Below are 17,144 nucleotides of genomic sequence, written 5' to 3' on the forward strand. Positions count from 1 at the left end.
AGCTGAAAACCCTGGGAAATTCTTTCCAGTATCTCCCTTTTTCTTTCTGTTTTTCATGAGATTCTATTTTTATATGTGTTTGTTTTTTTTAAAGATAGATATTGAAGAAATTGTAGAACTCCTTCAGAAAGAATTTTGTTTTGCTTCTACTTAGGTGTAGATTTGGGCTTCCTGGTGGATTAGATGGTAAAGCATCAAAGCTGGAGACGTGGGTTACATCCCTGGGTTTGGAAGATCCCCTAGAGGAGGGTGGGTGGCAACCCACTCAGTATTCTTGCCTGGAGAATCAGCATGGACAGAGGGGCCTGGAGGGCTACAGTCCATAGGGTTGCAAAGAGTCAGACAAGACTGAGTGACTAAGCACAGCTCAGGGATAGATTTAGCGACAAAACATCTTACTTAACTCATTCTTACAGCAACACTTGGGTTAAAACAGAAATTGTGGTACTGTCAGAAGCAGAACTCTCCTTGGAGAAGGTGAACACTAAGATTATGATAACTTTACTACTGGGTCACAACTTTCATCTTAGGCTCCATCACTAGGTCATTATTTCCTTTAACAGTTTCTTATTATTCAACCCTTCCAGACTTCTGATCATTGCTGTTTCTGCAGGAAATCACACCCAGGTGCTGCTGAAGTGCAACGACTCCATATCTGAACCAGCAGGCTCTGCGGCCTCAGAGGAGAGCGTCCCCTACTGCCCAGGTAAGGGTCCCACAGGACAGAAGACCCTTCTCAACCCCTGGGGTCACCGCCCGATTGTCCCATTTCTCCTTCCTCAGACAGCAGACAGCTCCGCCTGGTGGACGGAGGAGTTCTCTCTGCGCCGGGAGAGTGGAAATTCTTGACCAGGGCTCCTGGGGCACCATCTGTGATGATGGCTGGGACCTGGCTGATGCCCGCGTGGTGTGCAGGTAGCTGGGCTGTGGAGAAGCCCTCAATGCCACAGGGTCTGCTCACTCTGGGGCAGGATCAGGGCCCATCTGGCTGGACGACCTGAACTGCATAGGAAAGGAGTCCCACGTGTGGAGGTGCAGGACGCCGGGGTCATCTGCTCACGTCTGCGCTGCACACTGTCCACAGGCTGGGAGAGGGGTGGGGCCCTGGAGGAAGGGGGTCTGAGTCCTGAGGGAGAGATGCTGAAAGGACCAGAGAAGGAGGCTTCCTTCCATGGAGCCTGTCTTTCCAGAAGATATGAAGATGAGGTGCTTTCACTTCCTTCTGCAGCAGCTGAGATTCTGGTCCTTTCTTTTCAGCAGTGTTTCCTGGCAGAGCCTTTTCTCACAGGTTTTCTTGAAAGCAGGGCTCTCTCTCCAGTTACATACAAAAAATTTAACCCACAGTACTAGTTTTCATTTGCTTAGGTAACAACATACCAACTAGTGGTTTAAAACAGTATGTGTTTACTGCCTTACTTCTGCTTTTGAACTGTGGTGTTGGAGAAGACTCTTGAGAGTCCTTGGACTGCAAGGAGATCCAACCAGTCCATTGTGAAGGAGATCAGCCCTGGGATTTCTTTGGAAGGAATGATGCTAAAGCTGAAACTCCGGTACTTTGGCCACCTCATGCGAAGAGTTGACTCATTGGAAAAGACTCTGATGCTGGGAGGGATTGGGGGCAGGAGGAGAAGGGGACGACAGAGGATGAGATGGCTGGATGGCATCACTGACTCGATGGATGTGAGTCTGAGTGAACTCCGGGAGTTGGTGATGGACAGGGAAGCCTGGTGTGCTGCGATTCATGGGGTCGCAAAGAGTCAGACACAACTGAGAGACTGATCTGATCTGATCTGTAGCTTAGATGTCCAGCATGGATCTCACTGGGCTGGGATCAAGGCTTTAGCAGTGCTGCATCACTTTTGCGGCTTTAGGGATGAATCTGTTTCTTGTCTTTTCAAGCTTCTAGAAACTGCCTACATTCTTTGGTTCATAGCCCCCTTCATCCATTTTCAGATCAGCAATGCTGCCTGTCTTCAACCATTATCCAGAGTCACATCCCTCTCTCTAACCAGAGCTAAGAAAAGTATTCTACTTTTAAAGACAGTGGGTCTAAGGATGTGGTTAGACTCAGCTCACATTGTTAATACAATATTCTAGCTTAAACTCACCATCCCACGGTCCTTACCTTAATCACATTTGTAAATCCCTCTTGTCAGATATGGTAACAGATTCACAAGTTGCAGAGATTGGGATGTGGACATTCTGGGGTTAATTATTCTGCCTATCTCCCCAGTATCTACATCACATCACTTTGATATACTCTAAAGATTTTGTAAAGAAGCAGGATTTAGCTTCCTTCCCTCACTAGCACCCACAAAGTTTGGTCTTCCTCTCAGTTCATTTCCACTACACCATTGTGGTAGAAATAGAAAGACAGACACAAATGGACAAAGTCAGTTAAAAGGGAGGCGATGTTAGTCTTGTCATCTAGTGGGTATCTCTTGAACAAGGTCAGAGATGAATGTTTACTATTTCTAGAAGAAAGGAAAACCTAGAACATCCAGCAAAGTTTTTACTGTGTCCTGTCTCCTCTCCTTTCAACCTTAGAGTTCCTGGCCCTCAGGATGGTGAGTGAGGACCATCAGTGTGCTGGGTGGCTGGAAGTTTTCTACAACGGGACCTGGGGCAGTGTCTGCTGCAGCCCCATGGAAGACATCACTGTGTCCATGATCTGCAGACAGCTTGGCTGTGGGGACACTGGAACCCTCAACTCTTCTGTTGGTCTCAGAGAAGGTTCTAGACCCCGATGGGTGGATGGAATCCGCTGTCAGAAAACTGACACCTCTCTCTGGCAGTGTCCTTCTGACCCTTGGAATTACACTTCATGCTCTCCAAGGAGGAAGCCTATATTTCGTGTGCAGGTGACTCACTACATGTTTCTGTGTGTCTGTCCCAACCCTGTAGGATGCAGTGAGATTTGATATTTTAAAATCTAAGTGATATTTTAGTAATCTAAGTTTAATTGGGTCCACAAAGATGACATTGAGTAAAAATGTTAGTCACTCAGTTGTGTCTGACCCTTTGTGACTCCATGGACTGTATAGCCTGCCAAGTTCCTCTGTCCATGGAATTCTCCAGGCAAGAATACTGGAATGGGTTGCCATTCCCTTCTCCAGGGGATCATCCTGACCTGAGGTATCAAAATCGGTTTTCCACATTGCAGTCAGATTCTTTACCGTTTGAGCCACCAGAGAAACCTAAATCAGGTAAGGATGGAACTAATTTAATTCACATATTCCAACCTTGATTGTTAAAATTTTTGAGATGTAATTCTTGTAACATTGTACTAGTCCTAAGTGTACAACATAGTATTTACGTATTTGTACATATTGCTAAATAATCAACACATGTATAGTAATATTCATCACAACATGTAGTTACAATTTTTTTTCTTATGATGAAAACTTTAAGATGTATTTTCCTACCTACTCTCAAGTATAAAATACAGGGTTAACTGTAGCCACCATGCTGTACATTACATCCTATGACATTAATTTTAGACCTGGAAGTTTGTATCTTTTGGCTACCTTCACCCATTCCATTTTGACCACATTGACCCTCTGGAAACCACCAAACTGTTCTTTGCATCTCTGAACTCATTCTTCTGTTTTTTTTTTTTTTTTTTTAATAATGCACATGTAAATAAGATTAAATGGTATTTTTCTTTCTCTATCTGACTTAGTTCATTTAGCATAAGGCCCTCAAGTTCCATCCATGTTGCAAATGGCAAGATTTCTTCTTTTTTATGGCTGGATATATGTACATAGCAAATTTTATTTATCCATTCATCCATCAAAAAAGGCTTAATGTTGTTTGGCTATTTTAAATAATTCTGCAATGAACATTGAGTTGCACATATCTTTTTAAGTTAGTGTTTTTATTTTCTTCTGGTAAATACCCCAAAGTGAAATTACTACCTCACATGGCAGTTTTATTTTTAGGTCTGAGTTTCTATTGAGGAACCTTAATACTGTTTTCCGTGGTGGCTGCACCAACTTATCTTTCCCCCAACTGTGCACAAGCTTTCTCTTCTCGCCACAGTCTCAAAAATTCTCGTTATTTCTTGTCTTTTTGATAAAAACAACTCTGAGGTGATATCTCATTGTGGTTTTGATTTGCATTTTCCTGATGATTAGTAATGTTGTATATCTTTTCATGTACCTTTTCATGAACAACTGTATGTTTTCTTTGAAAAAATGTCTATTCAGGTCCTCTGCCCATTTTTAAATGAGACTGTATTCTTTTGCTATTGAGTTATATGAGTTCTTTATGTATTCCACATATTAACCCATATCAGAAATACATTTTGCATATATTTTCTCTGATACTAAAGATTGTCTTTCCATTTTTTTAAAAAAATATTTTTCAGCACGATATCTTTGCCCTTTATTTATATATTTACCAACCTGCATGCCCTACTGGATCTTAGCTCCCCAAACAGAGATTTCATCTGGGCCGTGGCAGTGAAAGCACTGAGTCCTGACCACTGGACTGCCCTCTAAGTTCCTCATTTTGCTGATGGTGTCCTTTGTTGTGCAGAAGTTTTTTAGTTGTATGTCATCCCACTTAGTTAGTTTTGCTCTTGTTGCCTAATCCAAAAAGCCACCACCAAAACTGATGTCTATAACTTTTTCTTCCAGGATTTTTATGGCTGCAGGACTTATGATTAAGTCTTTGATCCATTTTGAATTAATTTCTGTGAATACTACGAGAGAGTGGTCCAGTTTTATTTTTTGCATGTAGCTGTCCAGTTTTCCCAACACCATTTATTGAAGAGAATGTCCTTTCAGCATTGCATATTCCTAGTTCCTCTGTCAAAAATTAATTAACTGTATGTATTTGGGTTTATTTCTGGGCTCTCTATTCTATTCTGTTGATTTCTGCACCCATTTTTATACCAACACTATACTGTTTTGCTTAATACAGCTTTGAAATGTAGTTTTAAATCAGGAAACATGGCACCTCCAATATTGTTCTTCTTTCTCAAGATTGCTTTGGCTATTCAGGGTCCTTTGTGGTTCCATACAAAATTTAGATTGTTTGTTCCATGTCTGTGAAAATTTCCTTTGGAATTTTGATAACAAAATCCACTATCTTTCATCAGTGTCTTAGAGTTTCATTGTACAGGACTATCACCTCTTTGGTTAAATTTGTTCCTAATAATTTATCAGTTTTTTGTTCAACTGTAAATAGAATCGTTTTCTTAATTTTTCCTTATGGCAATTTGTATCAAAATGCAACTGATTTTTGTATATAAAGTTTGTATCTTGCGACTTCACTGAGTGTATAGTTCTAACAGATTTTGGTGGGGACTTTAGGGTTTTCTATATATAATATTATGAAATCTCCAAATAGCATCAGTTTTGCCTTTTCCTTTCAGATTTGTGTGTCCTTATTTTTTTTCCTTGCCGGATTGTTTTGGCTAGGAATACCAAAACTATGTTGAATAAAAGTGGTGATTAGGCATCTTTGTCTTGCATCTGATCTCAGAAAAAAAATATTCAGCTTTTTGCTGTTGAGTAGGAGGTTAGCTGTGAGTTTGTCATATGGTCTTTATTATATTGAGATATAATCCCTCTATATCTACTTTATAGAGGTTTTTAAAATCAGAAATGGATGTTAATGTTTTCAAATGTTTTTTCTACATCTACTGAGAGGATATGATTTTCATTTTCATTTTGTTTACTTGGTGTATCACATTGATTGATCTGTGAATATTGAACCATCCTTGCATCCTTTGGAACAAATCTCACTTGATCATCATGCATGATCCTTTGGATGCATGATTGAATTATGTTTTTTAATACTTTGTGGAGGATTTTTGTCCCTCTGTTTATCAGAGATATTTCTTGTCTGGTTTTGATATCAGAACCTTGTTGGCCTCATAAAATGAGTTTGGCAGTGTTCTTTTCTTCTGCTTTTTGAAGAGTCTGAGAAGGTTCTACCACTTAACACCATTACACTGGGAACTGGGATTTCAACAGCAAGTGCTGAATGAAGTAAATAAATGTTGGGGGGTGACAGATATTCAAACCAAAGTGCTTATTCCCTGCAACACTTCTCTCTCTCTCTCTCTTTCCTACATACACAAACACACACACCCATTCAGATATATCTTGAATGATATGCTGGGTGTTGCCTGAGAGAATGTGGTGATAGATATTTCAAAAACATACATTCACCACCCCTTGCCTCTCTTGCCTCATCTCTTTGTCTTTTCCACTTGAAGGCTAAAGAAGCATTAAACTGTTAAATCTTTTATTGATGATATTTTTCCTACAGTAAAGCACCAGAAAGTGGGAGGTGGTTAAGTCTCTGACCCTGAAAGTGAGTAACCACCTCGAAGAAATCCTGCCATCACTTTCTCAGAGGATCTCTGTATAGATTGGGTAGGAGGCTTGATAGGATGATGTGGAAAGAATACATTAATTCTGATATTTTTTAACAGGTAGATTTTACACTTATGTATATTTCTTTCAGTTTCAGGCTTTTGTGCCTTTTCTTGGTGTTTTGTTTGTAATTTCTGTTTCCTCTGATTACTTAGCTTTCTCAGTATATCTATTTGAGTCTATTGCAGACAGTTTTACTTTCAGTTCAGTTTAGTTGCTCAGTCATGTCCAACTCCTTGTAACCCATGGACTGCAGCACACCAGGCCTCCCTGTCCATCACCAACTCCTGGGGTTTGCTCAAACTCATGTCCCTTGAGTCAGTGATGCCATTCAATCATCTCATCCTCTGTCATCCCCTTATCCTCCCCCTTTCAATCTTTCCCAACATCAGGGTCTTTACCAATGAGTCAGTTCTTCGCATCAGGTGACCAAAGTATTGGAGTTTGAGCTTCAGCATCAGTCCTTCCAATGAATATTCAGGACTGATTTCCTTTAGGATGGACTGGTTTGAACTCCTTGCAGTCCAAGGGACTCTCAAGAGCCTTCTCCAATACTACAGTTCTAAAGCATCAATTCTTTGGTGCTCAGCTTTCTTTAGAGTCCAACTCTCCCATCCATACATGACTACTGGAAAAACCATAGCCTTGATTAGACGGACCTTTGTTGGCAAAGTACTGTCTCTGCTTTGTAATATGCTGTCTAGGTTGGTCATAACTTTCCTTCCAAGGAGTAAGCATCTTTTAATTTCATGGCTGCAGTCACCATCTGCAGTGATTTTGGAGCCCTCCCCCCCAAATAAAGTCTGTCACTGTTTCCATTGTTTTCCATTTACTTGCCATGAAGTGATGGGACCAGATGCCATGATCTTCATTTTCTGAATGTTGAGCTTTAAGCCAACTTTTTCACTCTCCTCTTTCACTTTCATCAAGAGGCTTTTTAGTTCTTCTTCACTTTATGCCATAAGTGTGGTGTCATCTGCATATCTGAGGTTATTGCTATTTCTCCTGGCAATCTTGATTCCAGCTTGTGCTTCATCCAGCCCAGTGTTTCTCATGATGTACTCTGCATAGAAGTTAAATAAGCAGGGTGACAGTATACAGCCTTGATGTATTTCTTTCCCTATTAGGAACCAGTCTGTTGTTCCATGTCCAGTTCTAACTGTTGCTTCCTGAGCTGCATATAGGTTTCTCAAGAGGCAGGTCAGGTGGTCTTGTATTCCCATCTCTTTCAGTATTTTCCACAGTTTGTTGTGATCCACACAAAGGCTTTGGCATAGTTAATGAAACAGAAACAGATGTTTTTCTGGAACTCTCTTGCTTTTTTGATGATCCAACGGATGTTGGCAATTTGATCTCTGGTTCCTCTGCCTTTTCTAAAACCCGCTTGAACATCTGGAAGTTCATGGTTCATGTACTGTCGAAGCTTAGCTTGGAGAATTTTCAGCATTACTTTGCTAGTGCGTGAGATGAGTGCAATTGTGTGGTAGTTTAAACATTTTTAGACATTGCCTTTCTTTGGGATTGGAATGAAAACTGACCCTTTCCAGTCCTGTGGCCACTGCTGAGTTTTCAAATTTGCTGGCATATTGAGTGTAGCACTTTCACAGCATCATCTTTTAGGATTTGGAATAGCTCAACTGGAATTCCATCACCTCCACTAGCTTTGTTCGTAGTGATGCTTCCTAAGGCCCACTTGACTTCACATTCCACAGGATGTTTGGCTTTAGGTGAGTGATCATACTATCATGATTATCTGGGTCATGAAGATCTTTTTTTGTATATTTCTTCCGTGTATTCTTGCCACCTCTTCTTAATATCTTCTGCTTCTGTTAGGTCCATACCATTTTTGTCCTTTATTGAGCCCATCTTTGCATTAAATATTCCCTTGGTATCTCTAATTTTCTTGAAGAGATCTCTAGTCTTTTGCGTTCTATTGGTTTCCTCTATTTCTTTGCACTGGTCACTGAGGAAGGCTTTCTTATCTTTCCTTGTTATTCTCTCCCTTCAGGGAACTTCCATAAGCCTCTTATCCTCCTCCATCAGAGGGCAGACAAACTGAAAACCACAATTACAGAAAAGTGACCAATCTGATCATATGGACCATGCTTTGCCTAACTCAGTGAAACTATGAGCCATGCCAATATGGCCACCCAAGATGGGTGGGTCATGGTGCAAAGTCTTGACAAAATGTGGTCCACTGGAGAAGAGAATGGCAAACCACTTAAGTATTCCTGCCTTGAGAACCCCATGAACAGTATGAAAAGGCAAAAAGATAGGACACTGAAAGATGAACTCCCCAATTTGATAGGTGCTCAAATTGCTACCGGAGATCAGTGGAGCAATAACTCCAGAACGAATGAAGAGACAGAGTCAAAGCAAAGACAACACTCAGCTGTGGATGTGACTGGGGATAGAAGCAAAGTCCAAAGCTATGAAGAACAATATTGCATAGGAACCTGGAATGTTAGGTCCATGAATCAAGGCAAATTGCAAGTGGTCAAACAGGAGATGGCAAAAGTGAACATAGACAATTTAGGGATCAGCGAACTAAAATGGACTGGAATGGGTGAATTTAACTCAAATGACCGTTATATCTACTACTGTGGGCAAGAATCCCTTAGAAAAAATGAAGTAGCCATCATAGCAAACAAATGAGTCCAAAATGCAGTACTTGGATGCAATCTCAAAAATGACAGAATGATCTCCGTTCATTTCCAAGGCAAACCATTCAATATCACAGTATTCCAAGTCTATGCAATGGCAACCCACTCCAGTACTCTTGTCTGGAAAATCCCATGGACGGAGGAGCCTGGTAGGCTGCAGTCCATGGGGTCTCTGGGAGATGGAGACGACTGAGTGACTTCACTTTCAGTTTTCACTTTCATGCATTGGAGAAGAAAATGGCAACCCACTCCAGTATTCTTGCCTGGAGAATCCCAGGGACAGGGGAGCCTGGTGGGCTGCCGTCTATGAGGTCACACAGACTCGGACACGACTGAAGCAACTTAGCAGAAGTAGCAGCATGCCTGAACCAGTAATGCTGAAGAAGCTGAAGTTGAAGCTATGAAGCTTCTATGAAAGCTTCTATGAAGCCCTACAAGACCTTCTAGCACTAACACCCCCAAAAGATGTCCCTTTCATTATAGGGGACTGGAGTGCAAAAGTAGGAAGTCAAGAAACACCTGGAGTAACAGGCAAATTTGGCCTTGGAGTAAGGAATGAAGGCAGGGCAAAGGCTAACAGAGTTTTGCTAAGAGAATGCACTGGTCATAGCAAACACCCTCTTCCAGCAACACAGGAGAGGACTCTACACATGGACATCACCAGATGGTCAACACCAAAATCAGATTGATTATATATTCTTTGCAGCCAGAGATGGAGAAGCTCTATACCATCAGCAAAACAAGACCAGGAGCTGATTGTGGCTCAGATCATGAACTCATTATTGCCAAATTCAGACTTAAGTTGAAGAAAGTAGGGAAAACCACTAGACCATTCAGGTATGACCTAAATAAATTCCCTTACGATTATACAGCAGAAGTGACAAAAAGATTTAAGGGACTAAATCTGATAGAGAGAGTGCCGGATGGTCTATGGACGGAGGTTCATGACATTGTACAGGAGACAGGGAGCAAGACCATCCCCAAGAAAAACAAATGCAAAAAAGCAAAATGACTGTCAAGGAGGCCTTACAAATAGTTGTGAAGAGAAGCAAAAAGCAAAGGAGAAAAGGAAAGGTATACCCATTTGAATGCAGAGGTCCAAAGAATAGCAAGGAGGGTTTTGCTTTACTCAGTAGCTATTTGTCTATCTTTTTCTGAAGTCTACTTGGTAAATCTGTATATTCCCTTACAGAGTTTCTTCTTACTACAGAAATATTCTCTTGTGCGTATGTCATATTGAATAATAGATGAGAGTAGTTTAGAATCTATTTAACAATTTTCCACTGAAACCCGTGGCAGATTCATGTTGATGTATGGCAAAACCAAAACAATATTGTAAAGTAATTAGCCTCCAATTAAAATAAATAAATTTATATTAAAAATTATGGAAGTGAAATTTTAAATATAAATTTATTCTGTGTTTATGGACTAATTTTCTTTAATACACTTTATTTTCATAAACCATTATCATTAATTTATATTTGCTTCACTATTTGTTGATTAGCATTGATTTAAAGAAAATATATTTCACTGAATTTTATTCATCTGCTCATTTATTTAATAAATATTTAACAAGCACTTATCATGGTATTTGTCCAGCTTCCCTGGTGGTTCAGATGGTAAAGCATCTGTCTACAACACGGGATACCCAGGTTCGAGCCCTGGGTTGGGAAGATCCCCTGGAGAAGGAAATGGCAACCCACTCCAGGACTATTGGCTGGAAATCCCATGGACAGAGGAGCCTAGTAGACTACAGTCCACGGGGTCGCAAAGAGTCGGACACAACTGAGCAACTTCACAACTTCACTTCACTATCATGGTATTTAGAAAATGTTCTCCATCCATACTTGTTGAATGAGTGCATACAATGTGTAAGCACTGTCCTAATAGAATAAACACAGGGGAATTAAAGTATGCAAGGTCTTTCCTTCATTCAGGGGTGTGTTAGTGTGTGTGTGTGCCTTTGTAGACGCCTGTGTTTATATTTGTTATTGAATGTGGAGAGTGATTAATAAGTAAATATTTATAGGTGTTTCAGATATCTTTCTCTATCTTCAATTTTTTCTCTAGAATAGTTTACAAATTTTCTTATTTATTTTTAAGAACTCTATAAACTAACATAATTTACCATTTTTCTTACATTATTTGGAAATATTTCCCCATCTTTTGTGTATGATTTTAGGTTTGTATATGTATATGGGAGGTTATGTGATCAAATTTGTAATGTTTTAGTTTTTTGACTATGCCTTTACTGCAATGTTTCAAATGCCATTCTTCATCTCAAAAGAACTTTTAATCAAGTTTATTTTCTACAAATGATTTTATAATTCCACTAAATAATATTTAAAACCTTACTGCATATAAATTTATTTTGCTGTGTATGGGTGTAATACTGTCACCAGTTAGGAATTACACTTTAGATATGTGGTATTTTTACTTATAATTTCAAAATAAAAATATATTATCTCATGATCTCATGGGTATGACACCAAAAGAATAGGTAAAAATAGACAAGTGAGATTATCCCAGATGGCTCAGTGGTAAAGAGTTCACCTGCCAGTGGAGGAGACACACAAGACATGGATTCAACCCCTGGGTCAGGAAGATCCCCTGGAGAAGGAAATGGCAACTCACTCCAGTATTCTTGCCTGGGAAATCTCATGGACAGAGGAGCCTGGCAGGCTATACTCCGTGAGGTCGCAATGAGTTGGACATGACTGAATGACTGAACACCAGCACGACAGTAAAAGAAACAACAGTAGAGTGAAAAGGCACCTTATAGCAAATCATATAAGGGATTAATTTGCAAAATATATAAGAACCCTACAGCTCAAGAGCAAAACAAAAGCAACAGCAGCAAAACCTCTAATAAACTGATTAAAAAAATTAGTCAGGGACTAGCCATTTCTCCAAAGAAGACATATGAATAGCTAACAGGTATATGAAAATATACTGACATCTCTAATCATCAGATAAATGTAAATGAAAACCACAATGAGATGTCATCTTACACCTGTCAAAATCGCTCTAATTTAAAAAAAAGACAAATGTTGACAAGGTTGTGGAGAAACTGGAACTCTTCTGGATATTTATCCACATTAAATGTGTATATTGCACCTCAAAACTATGACCAAAAAATCTGTATAATTTATAGTGATTTGCCTTTTCATTCTGGTATTAAGTTTTTTCTCTCTGCTCTTGATTAGTATTGCGCAGTGTTGATCAGTTTTCAGTGAGCCATGTTTGAACGGCTTTCCTCTGTTGTCTTTGTCTTATGCTTACTTTCTTTTTTAGATTAACTTTATTTTTTTCTTTATTAATTCCAATCTTATACATTCTTTAGGCTTTATTTCTCATATCCTAGCTTCTTAAATGAAAGCTTACATTTTTACATTTTCTGTCTCCCCTCTTTTCTAAATCTAGGGTATAAATTTCCCTTAGACACTACTTTAGTTGCATTGGAAGAATTTAGTTACAGCATATCTTTGTTACCATTATTTCACAATATTTTCAAGTTTGAAAGTTATTTCCAGACCCAGGAATTCTTTGGAAGAATATTTCTTAATTTTCTCAGTAGGAATGGCTAAGTATATTTTCTTATTAATACTTAACTTAATTTCACTCTGGTCAAAGTAAATATTCTGTATAAATTCAATTCTCTGAAGGTTTTTGTTCTATCACATGATCATCAAAACATCTACTTCTGCTTTGTTGACTATGCCAAAGTCTTTGACTATGTGGATCACAACAAACTGGAAAATTCTTCAAGAGATGGGAATACCAGGCCACCTGAGCTACCTCTTGAGAAATCTGTATGCAGGTCAGGAAGCAATAGTTAGAACTGGACATGGAACAACAGACTAGTTCCAAATAGGGAAAGGAGTAAGTCAAGGCTGTATATTGTCACCCTGCTTATTTAACTTCTATGCAGAGTACATCATGAGAAATTCTGGGCTGGATGAAGCGCAAGCTGGAATGAAGATTGCTGGGAGAAATACCAATCACCTCAGATATGCAGATGACACCACCCTTACGGCAGAAAGTGAAGAACTAAAGAGCTTCTTGATGAAAGTGAAGGAGGAGAGTGAAAAAGCTCAACATTCAGAAAACTAAGATCATGACATCCGGTCACATCACTTCATGGAAAATAGATAGGGAAACAGTGGAAACAGCGACAGACTTTATTTTGGGGGGCTCCAAAATCACTGCAGATGGTGACTGTAGCCATGAAATTAAAAGATGCTTACTTCTTGGAAGAAAAGCTATGAACAACCAAGACATCATATTAAAAAGCAGAGACATTACTTTGTCAACAAAGGTCCATCTAGTCAAGGCTATGGTTTTGCCAGTAGTCATGTGTGGATGTGAGAGTTGGATTATAAAGAAAGCTGAGCAACAAAGAATTGATGCTTTTGAACTGTAGTGTTGGAGAAGACTCTTTTTTTTTAATTCTTAATTTTTTAATTTTTTTAAATTTTATTTTATTTTTAAACTTTACAATATTGTATTGGTTTTGCCAAATATTGAAATGAATCCGCCACAGGTATACATGTGTTTCCCATCCTGAACCCTCCTCCCTCCTCCCTCCCCATACCATCCCTCTGGGTCGTCCCAGTGCACCAGCCCCAAGCATCCAGTACCATGCATCGAACCTAGACTGGTGACTCGTTTCATTCTTGAGAGTCCCTTGGACAGCAAGGAGATCCAACCAGTCCATTCTAAAGGAAATCAGTCCTGAATATTCATTGGAAGGACTGATGCTGAAGCTGAATTTCCAATACTTTGGCCACCTGATGGGAAGAAGTGACTCATTTGAAAAGACTCTGATGCTGGGAAAGGTTGAAGGTGGGAGGAGAAGGGGACAACAGAGGATGAAATGGTTGGATGGCATCACTGACTCGATGGACATGAGTTTAAGTAAACTCTGGGAGTTGGTGATGGACAGGGAGGCCTGGCGTGCTGCAGTCCATGGAGTTGCAGTCAGACATGACTGAGCGACTGAACTGAGCTGAACTGATGATCATTTAAGAATGAAATTTTCCAGTGAATTTACAATAATGTAAATAACAAATTCTTTCATTGTTGGGTGTATTGCTCTATATATGTTATTTAGCTAACTGTTGTTTACATCTGCTATGTTCTTCATTCTTTTTTGTATACTTGGTCTGCATGCTATTGCAAAATGCATGTTAAAGTCCCCACATTTTGATTATGATTTTGTCTATTTCTGTTCTTCATTCTGTCAAGTATTATTCTATATTTCAAAGCAATGTTTTGACATTTTCTTGGATTTTAATATCTATAATATCTTCATTAAGGGTGTATCCTGTTATAATCATGAAAATACCCTCTTTAACTCAATTAGCACATCTTGCTTTGAAGTCTACTTTCTGTGACATTTATATAGCTATTCCAGTTTTCTTACAGTTAGGATTCACACAGTATGTACATTTTCCCCATCATTTTACTTTCAACCTTTCTTTACTCTCATATATAAGCTGAATATCTTCATGGTAGCATTTACATGGATTTTGTGGTTTTATCAAGATGGGCATTAATTTGAAGTATCTAATCAATTTACCACTCCAGTACTCTTGCCTGGAAAATCCCAGGGATGGGGGAGCCTGGTGGGCTGCTGTCTATGGGGTCACACAGAGTTGGACACGACTGAAGTGACTTAGCAACAGCAGTAATCAATTTACTGTAAGTGCAGTTATTGGTATTGTTGGGCTAGTATCTGTCATTTCCTTTTAATTGACCCACATGCATTATGTTCTTTTTTCCTCTCTTTTCCCCCTTCTTTTGTATTAAACATATCTGTTATTATTCCAAATTTTCCTTTTTCCTTTGATTTTCAGCAGCTTTACTAGGTGTGGGAGTTTTCATGCCCATCCATCCATTTTTAAAAAAATTATCAGTTATTATATCTTCAATTATTACTTCTGCTGCTCTGTCCCTCTGTCTTAGCTTCTCTTCTCCTCCTATCCCACTCCTTCTTCTTCTCATCTCTCATCTCTAGGACTCCTCTAAGTCAGTAATTCTGTGTTGATTTCTATCTAAAATTCTTCTAAACTTACTAATTCAACTCTCTAGACATTTTATTTTCAGTTGGTAACTGTTCCTTGATTTTTATAGTTATAATAAGTTGTTAATGTTTTTCATCTTTTCACCATTTATTCTCTCATTTCCTCTTTTTTCCTCGATATATTGATCTTAGTTAAAATCTATATCTGCTAACTCCAGCACCTCTATCATGTGAGTCTCTGCCTTCTCTTATTTTCTTTTTATTTCACTTTGTTAATATGTCATGTCATCCCATGTCTTCAGCATTGAAAAAATGATCCTCCAGATACATTTTCTAACCCTTGAGAGGATTCATATTCTGTTTTGTTAAGCAAGTAAGAGAAGGGTTGAAGATCACTCAAGTATATAAATACAACTGAGAACTGAGCTGTAACAAGTCTAGGTTGCGGTTTTGGTAGCACTCAATCCACCTCTTATCTCTCTGTCCATGTGGCATGGGCCTTCAAAGATTTTGGTTGAGATATTTTGGTAGCTCAGCACCCAAGAGAATGAGGGAATATCTACTCTGCTCTCCAAGACTTTTGACATAGATCTTTGGCTTCCTGCCAGCTTCATGGCTTGTATAATGAGCACGTATTCGAGGAAAAAAATCTGTTGTGTGAGAAAGGCTTTCAGGTCTCCAATTCTGTCTCACCACCAGGTAACCCCAAATTATGCTGGCTTCTCTGTCCAAATAGGAGTCCTGTGTTTCTCTGAGCCCAAATTCTGAGCCATTAATCCAGGCACCAAATTGGGAAATTCCTCCAGAGAAAAAGAAGCTGTAGATCCTTGGCTAACATTGAAACGTATTACATGATCTTCACTCTTGAGAATTTTAACATATTTAGTCCATGTTGTGTCCACAAATTTCTGATACTTTTCAGTTCAGTTCAGTCGTTCAGTCATGTCTGACTCTTTGCGACTGCATGAATTGCAGCACGCCAGGCCTCCCTGTCCATCACCAACTCCTGGAGTTCATTCAAACTCACGTACATCGGGTTGGTGATGCCATCCAACCATCTCATCCTCTCATCCTCTTCTCCTCCTGCCCCCAATCCCTCCCAGCATCAGAGTCTTTTCCAGTGATACCTTTACTTAAAGAAAATTTCCACCATTTAAAGTTGTGTCTAACAAGACCATTGGCCTGCTTTCTCTTCCATTCTTCATGGAAGTACAGAATTTGAGGTTTTATTCTCTACTTTTCACTTACTTAAACTACGACAGTGATAGACATCATTTAACCTTTCTTTCCATGACTGGTTATGTATCAAAGGAGAGAATAATGCAGTGTGTCTGTCAATATTGTTTGTTCAAAGGCTTTCAAAGCAGGAATATAACATATTTTTGCTCTGAGAGTTAGAAATACATATTTTACCCTAGAGAACAAATAACTCCAAATTTTAGATAATAGCAATTCCTGACACAAAGTCCAAGGAGTGATTATATTCATTTGGGAGAAGAAGCTACATTCTGTGATTCCCAGTGGAATCTGGCCAATGTCAGTCAATATCTTCTGACATAATCTCTCACGCAGGGTTGTTTAATCTACTCAAAGAGATTATATTTTTTTGAAACTAAGTATCCAGATCTGGAGTTTGAAGCTTAGAATCATAAGTGAACTATTCTGGGGTAAACCATGGTGTCTCACAGACCATTTGTTTTTCAGTTCTCATGACTATACCAAGGAGAACGATTTTAATGATAGAGGATTGATGGCTGCTCCCCGAGGCTTCTGATGAGGCCACTGCCTGATTCTAAAGTCAATGACCAAGAGTGTGTAGCTTGTAAAGAATACATACAGCTACCAGCCTAATCCTGTGACTCTGAACTCATTTAACCCCTCAGGGTAGAGAGACCAACATTTCCTGTAAATGTTTCTCAGATTCTGTGCAGAGCTCTACAAATCAGAATGTTAACTCTGATAGGACCTTGTAACACCATCTGTCTCAGACTACCTAGTAGTAATATTTCCTGTTTTTGTCCTTTTTCATCCTTGTTATACTCTTATCACTTCCATAAGAAACCAGAT

General features: G+C 39.2%; 1 pseudogene; it reads left to right on the top strand.

Annotated features, from left to right (window-relative positions):
- The first annotated feature begins 613 nt into the window (after nt 1–613).
- Nucleotides 614–17,144, top strand: part of LOC113889398 — a 35,985-nt pseudogene continuing 19,454 nt past the window's right edge.

Source organism: Bos indicus x Bos taurus, unplaced genomic scaffold (assembly GCF_003369695.1).
Source record: "Bos indicus x Bos taurus breed Angus x Brahman F1 hybrid unplaced genomic scaffold, Bos_hybrid_MaternalHap_v2.0 tig00011932_arrow_arrow_obj, whole genome shotgun sequence".
Classification (NCBI taxonomy): Eukaryota; Metazoa; Chordata; class Mammalia; order Artiodactyla; family Bovidae; genus Bos; species Bos indicus x Bos taurus.